At 39.1% G+C, this 20,762-nt stretch overlaps 1 protein-coding gene across 17 annotated transcripts in view; it reads left to right on the top strand.

The window, feature by feature from the left end:
• Window positions 1–20,762, top strand: part of LOC110483230 (uncharacterized) — a 305,445-nt gene that overhangs the window by 196,830 nt on the left and 87,853 nt on the right. The window contains exon 5 of one of the 17 annotated variants that reach the window (XM_085559768.1): window positions 6,597–16,815. The exons of 15 other annotated variants lie outside the window; for them this stretch is intronic. The gene's annotated coding sequence lies outside the window, so the exon portion shown is untranslated. One more of the 17 variants, XM_085559760.1, reaches the window with a different exon arrangement.

Genomic DNA, 20,762 nt, shown 5'->3' with positions numbered 1-20,762 from the left:
ATGCAATGATAAGTGGGATGTAAGAAGAGTAAGATTTGGTAGGATAGGATAAACAGAACAGGTATTTCAGAGTGCCCTGAAAGAACATACTCTTCCTAAGGCTGAAATCTGTATCCACTGGGCTGGTGGAAGAGCAATATATATTCTACATAATCACATTAATTCAAAACCTTTGCATTTCTGAAGGGTGTGTAAATTACTGTAGGTTATTCAGAGATTTGGGGTTATTTCCTCTGTCTTATCAGTTCCTAATTTCCCCCTTACTTATTTTCCCACTAATTTTTGTCTCTAATATTTCACATTAGGAGGGATTTGTCTTCACTGTCATTGACTTTTGGAATCATTTGTTCCCTGTGGTGTAAACTGCTTATGGCAATGCACATCATTCCTCCTATAATATGGAGAAATTAAATAAAATATACCATGATATTCTTTTATTGGATATTTACACTCAGACATTTAAGAAAGAAAGTGAAGGCCAAGTAGAAAGATCTTTAGTGACTTGACCCAGAAGGTTCTGACATAGGTGCCCCACAGTGCAGTGTGTGTGCCTTTGCTGCATAAAAATGGATCAGCAGTCAGAGGCATCAAAGACTGGCTTTGACCCATTCCTCTATAAACAGTTATTTCTCATTAGGTTATTACAGGTCACTCATATTATAATTTGAATTTCAAATTTCTATGATCTAAAAACGATCTACAGATCTGTATGATCTACAGAATCAATGGATATTATAGACATGTTTAATAAAGGAAAAATTGTATCAGTACTTGGAAAATTATGAAAATATCAGTTTCCTGCACAGATCTAAAATTTATTGTTTCTACTAATGTCTGTATAAAGAGAATACATATATATATATATATATATATATATATATATATATATATATATATATATATGATTTCTCTAATGACTATCAAACTGTTTTGCTGAATTTCACATGGAGATAAAGGACATAGATACACAACTTTCTAACAGGTTTGAAGTTGAAAAGTTGACTAGGAAAAAAAAGAGGGGGGACCAGTAAGGGACAGACTAACAGGAGCACATCCTTAATTGCTCTAGGCAGACCACCTCTGAAATAAGTGTTTTGGCTGCTTCAGCCAAGGGAAAAGGATTGGTCAGAGCTTAGTTTGTTAGCAAATTCAGCTATAACTCATCTTTAATAAATCAGGCTTTGCTTCTTCTACTGGTCTCAGAACTGTTTGTAATATGTTTATTTTAGGGTCCTGTGCCTGCCATAAATCTGAGGCTGTTTATCAAGCAGTGACAGTGATTTATTGGTATGACTATATTGGTTCCCAGAAGTGGGACTGAACAGAGTTCATGTTTGTCTCTCTTTTTTTTTTTTTTTTTTTTTTTTTTTTTTTTTTTTAAAAAAAAAAAAAGGATCACTTATCATCACATTCATCTGTGGTCAGAGTCCATGAGTGGGGTTTACTTTTAACCAGAGTGGCTCTGAAAGAGATAATTTTTGCTGCGTGAATTTCAATTAGTGTGCTTCAGTTTAATTTTTTTTTCCCTGATGATGTAACTTAAACAATATCAATTTTTTCTCAACAACATGGGACTGGACTGGATCTCCTGGCTGACTCTAAAAGAAGCCTTTTCCTTTCAAGATTTTTTTTCTCTGTTTCAGCAGAAGTGGGAGAGTCATTTCCAAGAATAAAAGTAAGAGAATTGGAGCAGGGCAGAGAAGGGTAAAGTGCCTGGGCATGAAGAAGAGAAAATAAAAGACCTGAGGAGTGGCTGAGACCTGAGGATGTTGAACATCCTGCACCCAGAGGACCAGAGGACAAGGGCATACATTTGTTTCTCTGATGCCAGAGAACACTTGCAAAGGCACTATTCAACCACATTTCTTAGTTCATACAGGATAGAGACACACGGCTACTTTTTAGCCAGGGTGGTTTTATATCAAGGCAGCCTCTGTAGGATGCTGCTTCAATTTCTGTGTGCCCTGATACTGATTTTTGAAGACAGCCTGAATATTGGATTTGAATAGCTGACTTTGTACACTTAACCTTATTGTCTTAACATAATATGTGTGAGTTAATAGAGATATAAGATTAAGGGGAAAAATGCCAAAAAGCAAAGCCTAAGTATAAACAATGCAGCTGGAATGAACTAAGAGAGAGACAGGGCTGTTGCTACCTGCTCGTTTCCTTCTTCTCTATCCACAGCCACATAAAATGCGAATTTTTCCTGAACTGGTGTAGATTTCCTTTACTGGCAAGGCTAATGGAGAATGGAAACTCAAAGGGCAGCTTTTTTTGTTGCACCTGCTGTGTAAATAGACCAACAGCTTAAATATGGTCAAAGTAAGGCTTTTCATCCACCATGATGCTTTATTAAACTGTGAAATGTGGGATTGGGTAAAAGGAGGAGCAGAAACAGTTATGAATGCTGCTTCTATTTTGATAGTGATGCTCTCAAGTAAGGCTAAGACATGGAGGTTTTGAGCTCTACAGTGAGAAAACTTGGACTGAAACAATTTTACATCTCCTTCTCCAGATCCTTCCTTGTCTGTGCTAGCACAAACTCTCTGATCTCCATTCAAGTTATAAGCACACAGATTGCTAAAGCCATCTTTTTTTTCCCTTTTGACCTGATTATGACACTTCCAGCTTTGAAACATTATTTATGCTGTCTTCTCCTCTCCATTCTTTTCTTCTCTGTGCCATCTCCTTCAAAGGCCCACACAATTCTTTTTCCTTATTTAATCCTTCTGACATGCTTCCAAATGCCCTTAGTCCTCTGCAAGTGCTTCCCAGTCTTTTCTGACAGCTTAGATGAGAGTTGGCTCATATAGTTCCAATTATTTGCAAAATTTTTCACAGTGTTTGGAGATGAGGTCTGTCTGAGCAGAGAAAATGTCTTTCATTGCATAATCACTTGTGGAAGATTTTTCTAAAGCTTCCTGTGAACCTCTTTGGTTCACAACAAGGAAAATATGGAAATGAAATAGGAACATGAGTGAGTTCTTATGCTGATTGTGGAAAGGCTGGGTAGCAGCCTGTTGGAGAGAGATGGAGGCCTGAAATCCACACAAACATTGCCTTTGGCTGGAATGTGTCCTTTGAGGTTTGTCTATCATTGGCATAAAATCTGTTTTAAACAACCAAATGCCAAAATTACCATCCCACACTTACCTGGATCTCATGCTGACTGTCTAGGGGAAAAGTTTCTTCTAATATGAAAACAAAGCATGGTTAATAATGATGATACTTGAGAAAAAGAATATGGGCAGATACCAAGTAAAACTGAGATAGCTGTTCCTTCCAGAAACTCCTTTCAAACCATTAGGTGCACTGTGGATGCAGTGGTGTTAAATCTTCTCATATAATGGAGAATTAAAAAAAAATCAAAAACAGGGAGAAAAGTTTTTTTGAACAGGAATTGCAGTTTGTCTGTGCATCACCACGGCCTTTCCTCTTTCTGCTGGCCAAAAATGAAGTGCAGGGCTTGAAGGGACCAGTTTGACAGGCACACACGTGGCGAGGCAGAAGGTTGTCCCTCAGTCACTGAGCTGCAGCCCAGTGCCTTCACTCCAGGTTACATCACACCTGACTGAGCCCCCTGGGGACTCTGCAGGGAAGACAAATGTTTATGGGATCACAGCAGGCTGAGCTCCCCAGACACACATCCTCTCAAAGTGTGCCTGCTTCTATAAAGTCAGAAAGCTTTGATTAATAGGAATAGCACCAGACTTTAAGGTGCACTTTATTTCATTGATGAACTTTGAGGTGTCTCCTGCAGTAACAGTTTTGTAAACTGTAATCGTTAACATCGCTTATTCGGGATTTACCGGAGTGACTAACGTTGCCTGTTTTTTCAGGCTGCTACAGGGATAAATAACTGATGTTGAAGAAGCAAATCAGGATCTCTGCGAAAAAAAAAATAAGAAAAGAAAAAAAAATAAAAATAATTGTGTGTGGGTTTTGGAACCAGCAAATCATTTTTCTGAGGTGCCTGTAAAAGTACATGGTGTGATGTGACTGTTTTATAAAAGAGAGAAGGGTGATGTGTGGGCTCCATTACATAATATTATTGCAGAGCTTGAACGGTGAAGGGGCACAATGAAAAAGGGATATCATGGAAATCAATTTGCAAAAATTAAAGTGTTTGTTCAAAACCTCCTCCGTAACAGGATTAACAGCCAAGGAAATTAAAAATTATGTAAGACGAATAGCTGAAGAGATAATCCAGGATGATCCAAAGGATTTTGCAGATATCTCTGCGATGTTAACAATCTTGTCATTAAATCTAGCAATTTAATGAGATACATTCTTCATTGGTACAAGTACAGTTCCATGTACATATACTTAATGCATTTTTTATTTTGACATAGATCTAAGCCAAATACACTTATTTTAGAGTAGCATGTTGGGCATCAATACACGTATATTTAGCAGTGCACTCCTGTTGAAGGCAGTATATCTGTGATGATTAAAGAGCCCAGGATGTGGCTCATAAACCATTACTTTTGGGGATGTCTGAAACAAGTGCTTGAAATCCTGCTTCATACCCACAGTGATGTATAGTACCAGCTTGTACCTGCAATTTCATCTGTCTCTTGGTGTTTGGTGCTGTCAGGCATTTTGACACATTCTACTTTTATTGGCTGAAAAATAATGTAATAGTAAATAAGAATAGAATGAAGCTGTTGCCTTCACAAAAAAAAAAAAAAAAAAAACACTTTAGGAAAGGTGTTGCGATTTCCTTGATGATGATTAAATTGTGCCTCTTGAATTTGCATGAATATCCTTGTGAAGCTACATGACTGTATGAATGCAGTGAAGACAATTTGGGACCATCTGCATCTCACAGGTCACACCAGGGGCAGCATGTGACAAGAGCTGACTCTTGGCCAGTTTCTTATGTGCTGTTACTGTGAGTCTGCTGCAGTAGGAATGTGTTACAAAAGTCAATGAGTGATTGCTGCCCTTCCCTCTTCTGCCTTTTGCTCTCTTTTTATTCTTTATTGCTCCTGGAGCTTTCTTGAAGCAAATTGAGTGCTGCCCTTAGCAACTCTCCTTGAAGTTTGTTGCTCCAATCAATCTCTTCTTCCCGTGAATAATCCCAACTTTCTTTCCTAAATTATTAATTTTTCTTTCACTTTGGACTTCCCTTGCTTCAGCCAGCTCTCTTTGCAACACAGCACACGTCTCTTCCTCTGAATGTGAAGTGTGCAGATCAACTCAGTGTTTTATAATGTCCTAATTACTGTACTCACAGGTTACTGGGGTATAGCAGTATGCCAGAGGGTCAATGAACCTTTTAAGTTAAATGAGGAGATGTATCTTCATGGGACCTCATTAGAAGGTGAAGTTAATAAAGACAGAAGGGAAAAGAGCCAGTAAAAAAGGTAGATACCTTCAAAAGCTGTCAAAAGAAGTTGTCTATTGAGCTCTTTTTTAGGACTAGCTGGGCTTTGCCAAGAGGTGTAGCGTGAGGATCTTTGTGAGAGCCTGGTGATGGGGGCTGGATGTTCCCAAGGGGCAGTTCACTGGAGAAGCTGAGGATCTACACCTGCACATCCTTGTGACACATCCCAACAGGGGAGACAGGAGCCAGAGGAACAGCAAGGAGATTAAATTACTGCTTGCATGGTGTTGGGAGGCTAAGCAGAGGATGGGGAAGCAGTAGAAGCAGTTTCCTGATGTTTGCTGCTTTAACACCACCCCACAACCATGTGCCAGAGAAGGGGAGGCTACTGGAAGCAGAGACAACTTCCAGGGCAAATAAATCGGAAAAGCTCCTGTTGGAGAGCACAGAGACTGTTAGACCATAGATTTTTACTGATGCCATACATAATGGGACAGTTTTATTGAGACATTCTGTTGGGATTTTGAGGTATTATTCTGGAGCACTGGAAGAAAATAACTGCTCCAAGACCCAATATTTCTGAATCATTCAGTTACAGTGTTGCTTTTAAAAATAGCACATGGAATGGAAATGGATGTTTTCTCTCCCCACACAGCCTCGGGCAGAAAAAATCATGGTGAGTTTGGAATGGTGTTTGTTGACACCACTGAATTGTATTTGAAAAAGAAATTGCATTGCACTGATTTCCTTCATTTTTAGTGATTCATTACTAAGAATAGAAATCTGGTATTCTTATTCTTCTGTGTTCATGTTCTTCACAGGAGTTTATGTAAGCAGATCCTCATATATATGTGTAGAAACCTACTGAATTCTGTGTGAACTAAGTATTGAGAGGTATTTTTTTTTTTCCACAAATGCAACTTGCTTGAAAGAACAAGTCTCTAGATTTGGCTTTCACACATAAATCTCATTCCCCACTTTATATGTGTTCATTTTATCCTCAGATTCTTTCAGTCTTTCATCAGCAGTGTGAGTATGTAAAATGTACCTACTTCTCAGTGTTTGGGTGTCTGCTAAGCACAAATATAATTTTTTACATTTATTAAATTATTTGCATAAGAAATTTTTTCCATGGGTTTTGTTGTCTGTTTAGATTTGGGCTTTTTTTGTAGATAGAATGAGAATTAATAAAACTTCTGTGATTTAATTTTCATCACTCTTTGGCCCAAGAACATATTCTTTTTGTGACATTCATCTCTTACAGAAATTCTCACCTGCTGTATCTTCGTGGGCCAGGTATAATAAAAGGTTTCTGCAGGCAGGTTCATGGCACTCTCTGTCAGGCTGGGTAAGCAATATTATTCCTGCTTTCCCAAGTACAAGAACCTTCTACCTTGATGTTTTGGAAGTGTGGGCTCCTTGCTGAGTTGGGTGACCCATGGAAAGAAGAGCAACACAAGGCTCTGAGAATGTCAGATGGACCAACAGCCTTCAGATAATCACAGAACCATCGTGTGATTTGGGCACCTTAAAGATCCAACCCCCGCTGCCACCTGCAGGGACACTTTCTGCAAGACCAGGCTGCTCAGAGCTGCATCCAGCCTGTCCTGGGACACTGCCAGGGAGGGACAGAACTCTGCGTGCTCGAGGACATACAGCAAAGCTTTGCAGTCCATAGGCACCAGCACTACCATAAATTTGGGCTTTGCTGCTAGAGGTGGCTCATCCCAAGTGGCCTCTTGGCAGCAGTGCTTTGTTGGCTCCTGTTGGCAGGCAAGGAGTGCAGAGAGGAGCAGCCAGCTGAATTTTGTTGTTACTTTGGTGTGCCTCAGGGTATTGCTTTGAAAAAGCAATTCCCTACCTGAACTAAGGAGCAGTTTTTGAATTTGCAGTGAGCAGAAGTCAAATTACAAAGGTCAATATTAAAAGCAAGAGTTTTGCTTATAATGTGGATGAAATATTCAGAATCATGGAGAGAAATGTTTGGGCAGCCAAATTTGCCTGATAGATCTGGAGCTATCTTAGTTGAATGACACTGCCTTAAAGTAGCTGATGACAGAGCTGTGTAAGTAGATGCTCAGGCACTGTGGTTTCTTCTTGTTGGTTTGTCTGGTTTGTGTTTTGTTGTTGTTGCTTTGTTTTATTTTGTTTTTTGTCATGAAGGAGTGGAGAGATTTCAGCGAGTATTTAATTCTGATGAAATAGAATTCAGATTTCAGATCCTGTGTATGACTGAACTTTTTCTGAAAGAGCTGAAGCACTTCAGCTCACCTGCAGAGATGGCATTGTCCAGCAGAACAGCAAACAGAGCAGGTGGGAATGACTGTTTACAGAAAATTAAGATAAATCTAGGTCTATAAGATTTGTTTTTCAGCAAGATGTTTGAGATACCCACATTTCTGAGAAAGCATGGTGAAATGGTAAAGTGAAAATGAGGATGACTGAGGAAATTATGCCAGCCTTCCCAGAAATGAGGATGATCCTTTTATATGTCACATGCATGCTTCAGTGTCCTTGAAGCAGCCTGCCATCATGAGTGCAATCAATTCCTATTCAGGAGATGCACAAAAAACTTATGTAAATCTAAAGGAAAGAAGCTGAACTTATTTTATAATTATAATGGATGGAAAAGAATTTGGGTAGAGGTTGTAAAAAAGCAATTGCTTCTTGAGTGTGGAAGTGACCTATAGGAGCCAAAAACTCAGCTGAAGAGTAGAGTCAGAAGAAACCCAGAATTCCTTCTTAAAACTGTTCTCAGTAGATTTGATTAAATATATTTTTATATTGCTGAAATATAAGTTACAAGCTATATATACTATGCTATAAGCCTTGCACAGTTGAGATATCTGTGCTGTCTCACATTTTTTCCTTTGCTTTTGCTAGACTTTTACCAGTCTTGTGTGCAGTAAAATTTTTACAGTTTATAAGGCTATACTTAGCACCCATTCCCTGCTAAAGCAAAGAACTTATTCTCAGTAGAGTTTTTTCAGCTGTTGGTGTAGCTTCAATAAAGTTGTTACTTATATTAGGTTTGTAAAAAGATTAAGAGCTAAACTTCCATTTATTGGGGAGTAATGTGTAACAGTTTCTGTATCTTCAATGAATTTAAAAAAATCATTGAAGCACTGAATGTGACCAATAAGATGAAAAATGTTCTCTTTTTGAAGTTATTTGGTCCATTCATTTCTGTGGGCCTTCAGTCACAGCCCAAACACAGACTTGATTCCTTAGAATCTTGTCCCTTTAAGCTGTCAGTGCCAATATTCCTGGGGCACACATTTCTCCATACATTAATAACCCAATTTTCTTAATAAATCAGGGCCAGCACAATCATGATTTGTGCTGAGGAGAGGGAAGACTGCTCAGCAAACAGTGAATGCCAGCTCACAGCTGCAGTGAGCTCTTGAAAAGTCCCATTAGGTGAGCACTGAATGCTTGGCCCTAATGGAATGGGGGTGTCTCACTGCAGTGTCTGAGCAGCTCCCAGGGCTTGCTGGCTGCATGGGGGAGGGCTTCTTCCACAGCTTTTCAGTGGGAAAAATAGATAAGGAATTAAGTTGTCCTTTAGCATGAATGACTTGTCCTGAGGAAATCTGCAGGCCAACTGGGAATTTAGTTTACCTCAAAGGCCAGTCTGGTGTTTTAGTGGAAAGACCAGGAGTATTCCAATTGTCCAGTCAGAGGAATGAAGTGGAGGTCCTATCAAACCTAGAAAACTAATATAAACCTTCCAGAGTAATTCTAAGCAAAATCTTCTAATTCTATTCCACAGAATTGCAGAGAAGTTTTCTAAGTCAAATGGCCCTAAAAATGTGTGGGCTGATGGTCTGAAATTAAAATCAATTCTGGTTAATCATCAGACAATCACTTAAAGTTCTTTTAAAAATTCACTGATGAAGTTGCTCTCATTAGAAATATAAGGATATCACATCACTGGGATTTCCAAAGTGCCAGATCCTTCCAACCCCGTAGTCAAATGAGGAGCTCCTTTAAGTTCCCTTGCTGAGGTTACTCAAGGCACTTCACTGAAACGTGCCCTCTTGTCTCTAACTAGAGACAAATTAGTGCCAAATGATGTGCTTTCTCTGAGCATAGCTGATGCATAATATTTTATAATATCACTTTGAAGAAACACTAATTGTCAAAACAATTCTTCTTTTGATAAACAGAATTTTTATGTTTATTTTGATACTTTATTTTCAGTAAATGTATGCTATTTAAATGCACAAGAGGAAATTAAATGCCTGTGATTTAGCAAAATGTTCACTTAAGGAACCAGCAGTTTTGCTTATTAGCATTTTCTAGCAATTAGAATGTTTCTGGGTTTCAATTAAGGCAATATATGCTTGTTCCATACACCTGGATTTTCTCAGTTTTAATGTCTCTTGTTCTTTCTTTTGAGATAAACTCAATAAACTCAATACTTGGGTAATTCCATCTTTCTTTCTTTCTTTCTTTCTTTCTTTTCTTTCTTTTATTTCTCTTTCTTTCTTTCTTTCTTTCTTTCTTTCTTTCTTTCTTTCTTTCTTTCTTTCTTTCTTTCTTTCTTTCTTTCTTTCTTTCTTTCTTTCTTTCTTTCTTTCTTTCTTTTTCTTTCTTTTTCTTTCTTTCTTTCTTTTTTTCTTTCTCCCCCCCCTCCCCTCCCCTCACATCCCCTCACCTCCCCTCACCTCCCCTCACCTCCCCTCACCCCCCTTCCCCTTCCCCTTCCCCTTCCCCTTCCCCTTCCCCTTCCCCTTCCCCTTCCCCTTCCCCTTCCCCTTCCCCTTCCCCTTCCCCTTTTCCTTTTCCTTTTCCTTTTCCTTTTCCTTTTCCTTTTCCTTTTCCTTTTCGTTCCTGCACCCCCCCTCCCCCCATCCAGGTGTCAGAGAAGGAGAGAGGAAATAAATTCTAAACAGAAGATTAGCAGAAAAAGCAAAATATTATCTTCTCTTTCAAAATTATATGTTTCTATCTTCCTTTTTGTTTGGGCAATAATATCAAATTAACATGACAAATTCTGAAGACACTAAAATTACATTCATTTGGAAAAATTAATCTTTATGTCTGCAATGGAGATGGTTACATGAATCCCTTTGTCAGCCTCACTTCCCTGGAGCTCCTGTGTGTGCTCAGGCCAGTGCTGGGATCACAGCTCCTCAGGCTGAGACCCACACACTGTCTGCAGGGGTGTTCACTCCTGGGCAACAGCACCCATGGGAGCCTCCAGGGATTGCTGTTCCCATAAACTGGGTAAAAGCTTTACTAGCAGATTGGTTAATGTCATCTGCTCTGAGTCTGTATGTTGAACTTTTTCCTGGGGGAAAATGCTGCCTTATCTCTATGCCTCCAAAAGCAAACAATAATTTTTGAGCTATCTTCAGATTCTACTGTGAATAAGCATAGTTGCCAAAACCAATTGGGTTTAGCTATCACTACCAGAGCAAAAGCAAGGCTGAAATGCAGAGTTAAGTGGCTTGGCCATGATCTCATGAAAGCCAAGAGAGCAACAATTGAATCCACATAACTTGAAGGTCTTGCCTACACAAACCCTCACCTGGGTCTAAAAGTTGGACTTCATCTGATGCCACCTCTGGCAAGATGCATGGAAAATGATTTTGTAATTGTACAGTTCCTACTTTGTCTTGAGAGAGTAAAAAAACCCAAAACCCAGAAACCTGAATGAAACAGAAAAACACTTTATTCTTTCCTCTTTTTCTTCATTTTCCTTGCCTTTTCCTTTTCCTTTAATTTTCCATTGTCTTTATTCATGTCAGATGCAGGAAGCCTATGGAGTATTTACAGTCTATTTATTAGCAAGTTATCCCCCATCTCCACTAATACATTCAGTGAAGACAAGTTTGCATCATTTCTGCCAAGGGGTTTTATATTAGACAGAGGATAATGTTAAACTTCATAGATGTTGGTGATCATTTCCAGTGGAAATTTACTACTTTGGCTTGATTTTTTTGTTTCTGAGACTCTCATTACAGCTGTGCCAGGCTGTATATGGCAGTTCTGGAAAAGGAAAAGGCTCAGTGGGGATTTCAGTGTTCCCAGTTTAATGGGTTTTGTTAACAAAAAAATAAAGGCAATGACAGCAATCAGGGATTAATTTGGAGAGATGCAAGGAGTCTAAGAGAGAATAGCCATTCTGGGGGTGATTTGAGCTGGCTTGTTTCCCCCTCTGGAAGTGCTGCTGCTGCCTGAGAACATGGGTGTGGATGGCAATGGGGCAGAGCTGGAGGCAGGCAGGGGAGGAGAAGAAAGCACTGCCAGCAAGGTCTGCACAAGGGTTAGGACCACCAGCTAAGGATAAATCTTAAAAGAGTTGTAAGTAAATCTTGCATCTTTAATTACTGGTGTCTTGTGAAGGAGTTCTCCTAAAGGAAATACTCAGGTTGTCATGTTTAAAGAAAGGGACAGCTGGACACTTTTTGGAGGCTAGTGGAGAAAAAAAATCCTGGCTGCCTATATTTTAGGATCCTGAGTCAAATGAACCAGGCATTTGACTCAGATATATGTACAACACTCTTTTTAAACTTTAAAATACACTGAATGGAAATTAGGCATAGCTGAAGGGGGCAGGAGAAATAAATCCTTCTCACTGTAAGGAACTGCTTGGTACAAGTACTGAGGAGGAGAGAGTCCTAGGCCCATTCCAGCCTTATAGCTTCTCTTGTTTGCAACCCACAAGGCAGTGTTTGGTGAAAAACAGCCAATTTAAAGGCCAGATGCTGGTTTCTATCTCTCAGGAATGTGCCCAGTCTTAACCATCCAGATAAACAAACCTATGAAATAAATGACTAGAGAGGTTTCTTTAAGCAGCTTTTTTATCCACAGGCTTCAGGAGTTTAACATATTTTCCAGAATGAACCATTGAAAGTCGATTTTGTGCATTCCTAACATTTAAATTGTCTTTGTGATAACCATGGTGACCATTACAGCTAAAAACCCCTCAAGTGGGGAAAATACACACTTGTTTTAAATTAACAAATGGAAACTAGAATGGGAAAATGTGGTTAAAAGAGCCTAAAAAAGCTCACTGCTACTGCTCATGATCACTTTGGTATTTAATGCAATCTTCTTTCTTGGCTTTTATTTCTAACTATATATTTCTCTACATTCAAACTAATTTTCTGCTAGTATGTCAGAATAGCAGAGTAATTTTTGTAGTCTGCTTTCTTTAACTGAAAAAAATCCAGATATAGTTTAATAAAGAGGCTCCAATTTCTGATCTGATTTGTGTGCAAGAGCCCAGGCTCCCAAGGCTACAGAATGAGATATGTATAGTCCCACATGGCTTTCAAAGGGTGAGGGGGCAGACAGATGCCTACATATCCTTCAGTCCTAGCACAGGGAAAGTTCAAGTGGTTGTAAGGAGATTTATGCTTTAATGGAATAGGTTTTAAAGGTATTTAGAGTCTTGCCAGTGTAGGTATACATTGATGAGTGTAAATCAAAACAGCCAAACAGACTAAGTACCTAACTTTTGGAATTTGTATGGAAGTTAGGTGTCTACCATATTGAGCCAAGTTAATAAATCTCCTTAGCTGCTGCCTGTGCCTTGAGCTGTCCAACATGTCTGTGTACTTAGGATTTCAGCCTTACATGTTCATATCACCTATGAAAACAAGGTTGGATCACACCTGCAAACTCTAGCCATGCTGCACAAAGTTCACCATGGAAATGACCAATAAAATTAGAGGCATTGTCCCTGAAAATATTTTGTATAGCTCTAGATGTAAGTTACCATTTCAGTTTATTCTGGCAGCAACAACTCACTAGAAATCCATGCCAGTGACTCTGGATTGGTGAGGGATAAGCTCAGTTGCTCTGGCAAGACCTCAGAAATGCTGTTCTGGAAGAAGGAGCTTTCCTCCCCAGCAGGTCTTTTGACCACAGCTGGCTGAGAGGAAATCAGAGCCAGTGCTTGGAGGAGAGACCACAATTTTTGTATCTCTGAGTCCCCCAAGAGAAGCACTGGCAAAGGCTGGATGTGGGCAAAAAGAGAGAAGCAGAAAAGCTTAATTTAAATACTTTACCAGCAGGCTATTGTCTTTAAAATATTCATGGTTTTCTTTCATTAAAATTTTCCAACTTCTAATTAGAATTGGATGGGCAAGTTCTGTAAGAATGATTTTGGCATAAAAGCTGTTTCTCCATCAGCATGTTACCACATGGGGGTTGCATAAGTCTCCATTCTCTTGTGTGATGTGGGCTCACCAGGCTCAATAATAAGATAATTTGGCCTCTGAATAAGGCAGAGTACCATGAAGGAGAAAGACAGTTTAGGGCTGAATTGACATTTAACAAGTATCTGAGGAATATTAATAAACCAGAAATAATTTATTCTTTCTTTAAAGTTCTCTGAAATCTCTGGAAATTCTTTGTTGCTGCAAAACCTTTCACCACTCTTGATCATTTTTTCTCAGTCTTTCTGTTCAACAGCAACCAAAGAAACTCTTTCCCTATAGTGTTAAAGATAGATTTGAATAACCTGTAGGTGATTCTAATATTTTAGAAACTCCTGAATCACTGAAGAGGACCCCTTCCCTACCCAGACTAAGTACTGAAAGCCTGCCCTGTGCTGGGAACCCTTTTAGTGTTCTGTGGAGGGAGAGCCCTGAGCAAGTGCCTCAGTGGCCCCAGCAGGGAAAACATCAGTGCAGGCTCAGCAGCAGCACTGCTTCTCTGCTTTCTCTGCTTTCACTGCAAATGAAGCCTAAGAATTTTGTTACTGAATAGCTGCATGAGGAAAATGTTGTTAACTCTTGTATGGTTGACAAATCCCATAAAATGTAAGGCCACAAGAAGTGTGCCACAAATCCAGACACTGGAGTGAGAATATAGGCCAGTTTAAGAAGCAACCTTTATTTTTTTATGTAGAACTTTAGCTTTTCAAAAACTATTTGAATAGAACTATTCTAGATAAACTTACTATATGATGATATTTTACCTGAAAAGTCTAATTGCACATTTAGGATAATTGCATTCAGAGATTAAGACCAATTTTATAAACGGTTTTAAGGTTTTTTTCAGGTAATTAAGAGGCTAAAAAAAATATCACAAATTATTTTTATAAAGTACAAGCATAAAAGAAGATAAATGTGTATAATATATTCCCTAAAAATTCTTTCATGCTACCCAGCACTATATCTTCCTTTCCATTTGTCAGTGACGATGAAAGTTATTGAATGGAAACTGGAAAGTTATTGAATGAAACCCTTGCTAAAGTGTTTCACTGAAAATGAGATTAAAGCAAAGTCACCAAATGGAAATTGAAGTAGACCCTCTTTTATATCTGTTTCTTTGCAGCACAATTACATTTCAGTAATTTTGTATAGTATGTTTTTAATATATTGCTCATATGAGGCCTGCTGAATAATTTCATGGGAAGAACTGTGTTTATACTGGAGGAAATTTCTTGTCATTGCAAACAGCAGGGAAACACAGTTATTAAAAACTGATAAAATATTGGGATTTGTACTGCAACATTACTAGTAGCTATTATTGGCACTGCTTGGAATTCATTTAATTTACTTTGTTTTCAATTAGGGTTGTGCATACAGAGAAGTTAGCTTAGGGTTTTGCTGCTAGCTGAACAGAAGCAGAGTGAGAGATACAGCACTTCAATGCAGTATTTATGGGAAAAACACCACACATTCCTGCTGGAGTTAGTAAAACTGCCTATGGCTAAGGCTGCTTAGTGTTTGCCATTAGCTCTGTTTTCTTTGCTTTATCACTACACAGAACTGCTCAAGCAGAAATTTGCCACGCTTACCTCTGCCTTGGGTAGGGTTTTTTAAATATTTCAACCACAATTCCTCATCCATTCCCAAGAATGAGTTTAGGATGAATGAGTAAAATGTAAGTGGTTTCTGTTTCTTTTGGGCAGTGTGTTAAAGACAAGCAGAGGGCTAAAATTCAGGGTGTGTGCATGCAGGGAGACATTATTCATTACTCTCTGTCAGGAGAGCTCATGGTACTGATCTGTGTCTCTGGGGACCACATCAGGATCTATAGGGTCTGGTGGGGACAGAGATGCACCTCAGCAGACAGACAGAGGATTTGGACCCAGCTGCCACTGGAAATTCAGATTTACTTGGATACAAGGGGCTGGCAGGAGAAGAGGAGGAAGGCCAGGGCAACCTTCCCTTCATCCACCATATACAATGACAGAGCAGTGGGATCTCTATCTGTTCCCCATGTGTCTAGGGAAGTCACCAGTGTAGCTCCCTGGATAAGGTGCCACATGGTGGCACTGGGTTCCCATGACCACTCAGGAGTACTGTTAGAAGCAGAAAATTGCTTTAACAAGTCAGCCTGAACAGCTGGTGTGGGTATCCCCAGCACAGTGATTTCAGCCTGCAGTGCCCCAGGCAGGTGCTGGTTTCCTGGGGCTGGTGCCACAGCTCTTCTCACCAGGATGCCCATCCTTGGAGTGAGTCACTGGCCCTGGAAATCATTGGTATTCAGACGTGTTCGTTGGCATCCTTCTTGAAAGCTGCTGCTGAAATTCCTGGCAAGACTCCCTTCAGAAGCAAGAAGTTGGTTTTGCCTGACCTCCTCCTGGCACAGAGCCTGCCTGGATGACACAGAGGTTGGAGGTCAGAGCATCCTGGCCTCTGTTCCTGCCCACAGACCCTTCCTTGGATGATGTCCCAGGATGATGATAGTGGATGCATTGTTAGTCCTTCTCTGACCTTTTAACATAACCAGTGGTGGGACAAGGTCTGGTTAATGGTCAATCTCTGGAAACACATCCTCAGGTCCAGTTTCTCTAACCATCTTAAAAGAAGCATGTTTCTCTGTGTGACTGCTCTTTCTTAACACAGTGTTAAGGAAAAGTAAGGTAGTGAAGTACTCAGGGAGGAGCCAGAGAAAGTTCTTCCACTGCTTATTGCTACTGCTGGTGAAAGTAAGAGTTTTGTCTCTCAAGAAGCTGAGGGCTCCTACTTTTTTGACATAGAAGACGCTGCAGAAAGTAAATTCTGACATGGTTAGGGATATGACCTGTTGCCACAGTTAGCTTGTTAAGCCCACTACCTTTCAGAATAAATTTGTCAAGTTTGTATTTGCACTGGGGTTGTTTATAACCTTTCCAGCATGAAGGAAAAAACCCATGAATTCAGTCTGCTAACAAATAGTTGTTGTAAATCATTGGAAAGGAATGATTTGTTTTTCCTGTCTAATATTTTGTCCACCCCACCTGTAATGATCCTGGCCAATTTTCTTGTTGAACCAGGAGTCATTCAAACTATTAAAGTTCTCTTCATGTGACATCTTGTGACTTGGTGTCATTTGAAATACATAAAAATTTCTTTGTTCTTTTGCAGCACAGCCAAGGAATGTTCTTAGAGAGTCTAAGGACTAATTCACCTCTTTTTATTGCATTTAACTAATTTGAGCAAAAGATAGATCATACTACTTGTCCTTAGAGTTCAGGCTATTTCTACAATTAAAGATGATTTTTCTGCAATTAAAATTGACTTTTAAATCTAGCCTAGTGTGTTTTTCATTTTCTCTTCCTAATTTCCTGCTCTAAAGAATTTTCATGTCTTTGAATGAAAAAAAGACCTGTGTGCAAAACTGAACAGTGGTTTCATCATTACCTTACTTTTATTTTCTTGGAACAAAAATCTCATTTCACATTGTTACTTTTTCGCTACCCATTTCATTACTGCAAAATAATTTCAAACTGATTTGTAAAACCACCCAGCCTTTATATTGCTGTTGTGGTGAATCTCAACCTAATACAGGAGGTCTGTGTTCAGAAATATCTCAAGCTGGTTTAAGCTGAAGTCTGACAAATTTTTCTCCAGCTGCATAGTATGTTACCAGCACACGTCCATTCTGTGACAGTCATAAGACTTGTCAGGGATTGTTATCCTTATTTTAGGGTCTTCAGAGGGACCATGTGTTCTGCATCTCACCTGCAGACCACTGTTTGCAATTTTGAGCAGGGCAGTAAATGCCACATGAGATACCCTGGATCTGGGCTGATCTGACTGAGATTGAGGACTTCCTTCTCATTGTCTGGCAACAAGAAACCAAACACCAGCCAGCATCTCTTTGTATCATCCTAACACCTGGGTAGACATTTGTACTGATGTAGCTGAAATCCAGATGGATTACTGGCTGATGGGGATATTAAATGTTGTCCCTATAGCATGGATGTAGATAAAAAAATAAATATTTATAATATCTTGGTTAATGAAGGCTAAATCCATCTCTCCACAACTGGTTGGAAAAGAATGGAGAGGATTAGCCACCTCCTCTAAAATCATAGAACCAGCTTCTTGCATTACACAAATAAAATTGTTTGCTAATCATATCCTGGTTCAAGTGATTTCTATTTGGTACAGTTCCATATTAGCATGATCTGATAATTGCTAGAATTTAATTTATTTCAGTCTGCATCTGCATGTTCCACAGGTGGTAATCAGTGGTCTTTCTCTTTCTCTGTCCCATGGGAGACAGTGACCTTATCGCTTCTTTCCTCACTAAAATCCTGCTCTGTCCCCCAGGTATCAATTGCATTTCCTTTCAGATTTGTCTAATTGATGGATGGAATTAAACTAAAATCAGAGCAATTGCTCTCAACCTTTAAATAGCAGCTGGGTTGTGGCTTCTATTTCAGGCTTGAAGAGGAGCCAGTGCTCCCAAAGGAAGAGCTGTTGTGCCAGAAGCCTGCCTGCCTTGCCCAAGGACTGGTTTTATTTTTTTCCCAGAAGCTTTGCTTTGCACACACACTTAGACCACTGGGGATACAACACTGCCCCTTTAGAGTTTCTAACATTCTAGACAAAATCTGCTTCACATTGATTCATACTAAGAAAAGCATTTTCTGAAGTCTGCAGTCTCCTGGATGTTAGCCAAAGCTGCTTGTGTCCCATCGGTATGCTGCAGCACAATGTACAAGCTTCAAACAGGACTAATATATAAAGTCAACACAGATTATTATATTAAGCTCATAGTGTCAGTTTAATTAATAAACAAGTAGCAACAGTTTAATATTAAAACTGTTTTATCTATTGGATGCTTTAAAATGAGTCTGCCTCCAGAATGTGAGGTAGGATGTCACTCTGTGGTTTTGAAGCAACTTGGTTCATATAAACCTGATAGCATAATATGTTCTTTAGAGCCAAGAAATGAATTTCTTGCACCACAGTAACTGTACTGAAGATAATAGTGGGATGATACTTAAATAATCAAAATAATAAATTTTTTTAAGTCATGCTATTTCACTGTATTGCGTGAAGATGCAGTTCCCATTGTAAACTCATGGATACTTCCAGTATCTGAATCATACAGGGAGGTATTGCCTTGAGAATATTGATTATCCAGATGCATGAGAAGCTTAAAATACCTAAGGAAAGGAGAAAAAATATATGACATTCCAATACTGCTTGTTATGCACAGCATTCAAAACCTGATGTTTATCACTTACCCTTTAATGTTTGAAAAGGAAACAAAGCCTCTCTTGGGCCCTCCTCTAAGTAAATAGGTGTTTCCTTTTGTAGGATGCCTCCTCCAAGGTCAGAATTGCTTCTGCCATGGTGCCTCAGTATTATGATATGAGGAAGTTATATCTCAGGAATTTTTGGGGAGGGAGGGGGGAAAGAATAAATTGTTATTTTTACACTCAAGAATGGAGAGAACATAATTCCAGGAAGATTATAAAAGCTCAGACACCTCAATAAGTTAATGTTGGAAACCTCCTTCAGTCAGTAGTGGACTTCAGAACTACAATTTAAAAGGACATACATCTATTAGCTGAACCATTTAACTTTTTACTGAGGTATATCTGCTTTGAGATGGTAAAGTCAAAGTAGAGCTGACTGTTCTGTGTCTTTCTTTCACTTACTTTCCTTAAAAGGTTAAAAGGAACTCAGACTTTCATGTTGTGGGACTGTTTTAAAATAAGTGTTGCCTACCTCAATTGAAAGACTCTGTCTATGCCCTTTGAGAGCCCTTCCAATTATAGATGCTGAGGTGTCCTTGAGCTTTGAAGCAAATGCTTTTATGCAGTTCAATATCTTGTGCATTGCAGATTACTGTTTTACCTTTTCATCCAAAAGAACATTTTCAGCTTTTGGTCACAGGTTAACTTTAATTACGTTACCCCTTCTAGAGATGAAGGCTCTGTAAGCACCTAAAAAGGCATCACTAATTTACAAGTACACAAGCAATGAATTTTCTCCTTTTAAAAGTGACTTTATTTCCAATAAATGGCTTCTTATTTCCCAGTATTGTATTCACTTGATCATGGGCTTCAAGAGAACACTTTGATCACCGTGAAGGAGTTACTGTTTTTTACTGTGTTTTTGTGCAGTTTTTGTACTGTTACTGTTTTGGAGTTACTGTACTTGCTGAATGGATTTTATCACTGTCTTGCCTTAAGAGGTCTTAGCTACATACTGCTTTGGTGTAGTAGTTTAAACAAACTCTTAATTGTCTTAGTTATTTTCTTTGTGTTTTGGAGTATGTAATTCTGTGAGTGTGGAGATTGTCAGGAAGAAAGATGAGTCCTAGGAAAGCAAGCCAAATTCACAAACATATAATAAAGAATTATTTAAACATAACTATAAAAGAGGTTAAAAAGGTTTTTAAACATAAGTGATATTGGTCAGGCTTTCCAGCCCAAATGATCTCCTTTCAGTCTGATCAAAAGAAGAAACCTTTCGACCAAGTAGGGTGGAGAACATTTGTTTGAAGTTTAACTTAATTATGTTGTTCAATTAATTAGTAACTGTTGAATTCGTGGAGCATATAGGTGCCTCACAATTGTGAGGACTGAAAGTCTGATTTCACTTTTTGACTTCCACATAAAGCCATTAATGACCACTCTTTCCTCTTACACCAGCATCATCCCTCTAGACCCCGCAATGAAAATGAGCAGCAATAACATAGCAATTACCAACACCCATGGGCTGACACAATAACCTCCACAAACCAGCCATCAGCCACAGCTCACCAAAAAGTCAGGGGTGCAGAGCCAGGCCCTCGAGTGCTGCTGTGAGTGCTCTTTGCAGAACACTTGTGGCCCCACCTCGCTGGTGGCAAGGGACCTCCTTGCAGGGAGGATGTGAGAAATTAAAATGCTTTTTCCAAGGGCTGTGGTAATGCCTGTACTGTTCTCTGCACATTTTCCTCACTTGCATTCTTGAACCATCACAGCTCTAATGATGCCATTACCACTTATTTAACCTGTCAGAGTATTTTACTGAGTTCTTAAACTATCAGCCCAGGATATAGCATTAAGTTGTGCTGATGGGATTTATTGTTCATGAAATACACCTTCCCAATTCTAATGTGCTTGTCAGTACAATCTCCAAGAAAAGATATGAAGATTTTAAATTAAGAAACACAGAATTCCTCAGGATGTTTTGACTTATCTATAAGTTCCAGGGGGATGTCATTTATGCATAGTGTTCCCTTTTGGAAT

Source organism: Lonchura striata, chromosome 1 (genome assembly GCF_050655825.1).
Source record: "Lonchura striata isolate lonStrDom1 chromosome 1, ASM5065582v1, whole genome shotgun sequence".
Classification (NCBI taxonomy): domain Eukaryota; kingdom Metazoa; phylum Chordata; class Aves; order Passeriformes; family Estrildidae; genus Lonchura; species Lonchura striata.
Note: the sequence above shows the minus strand (reverse complement) of the source record. Positions and strands in the feature narration are given on the sequence as shown.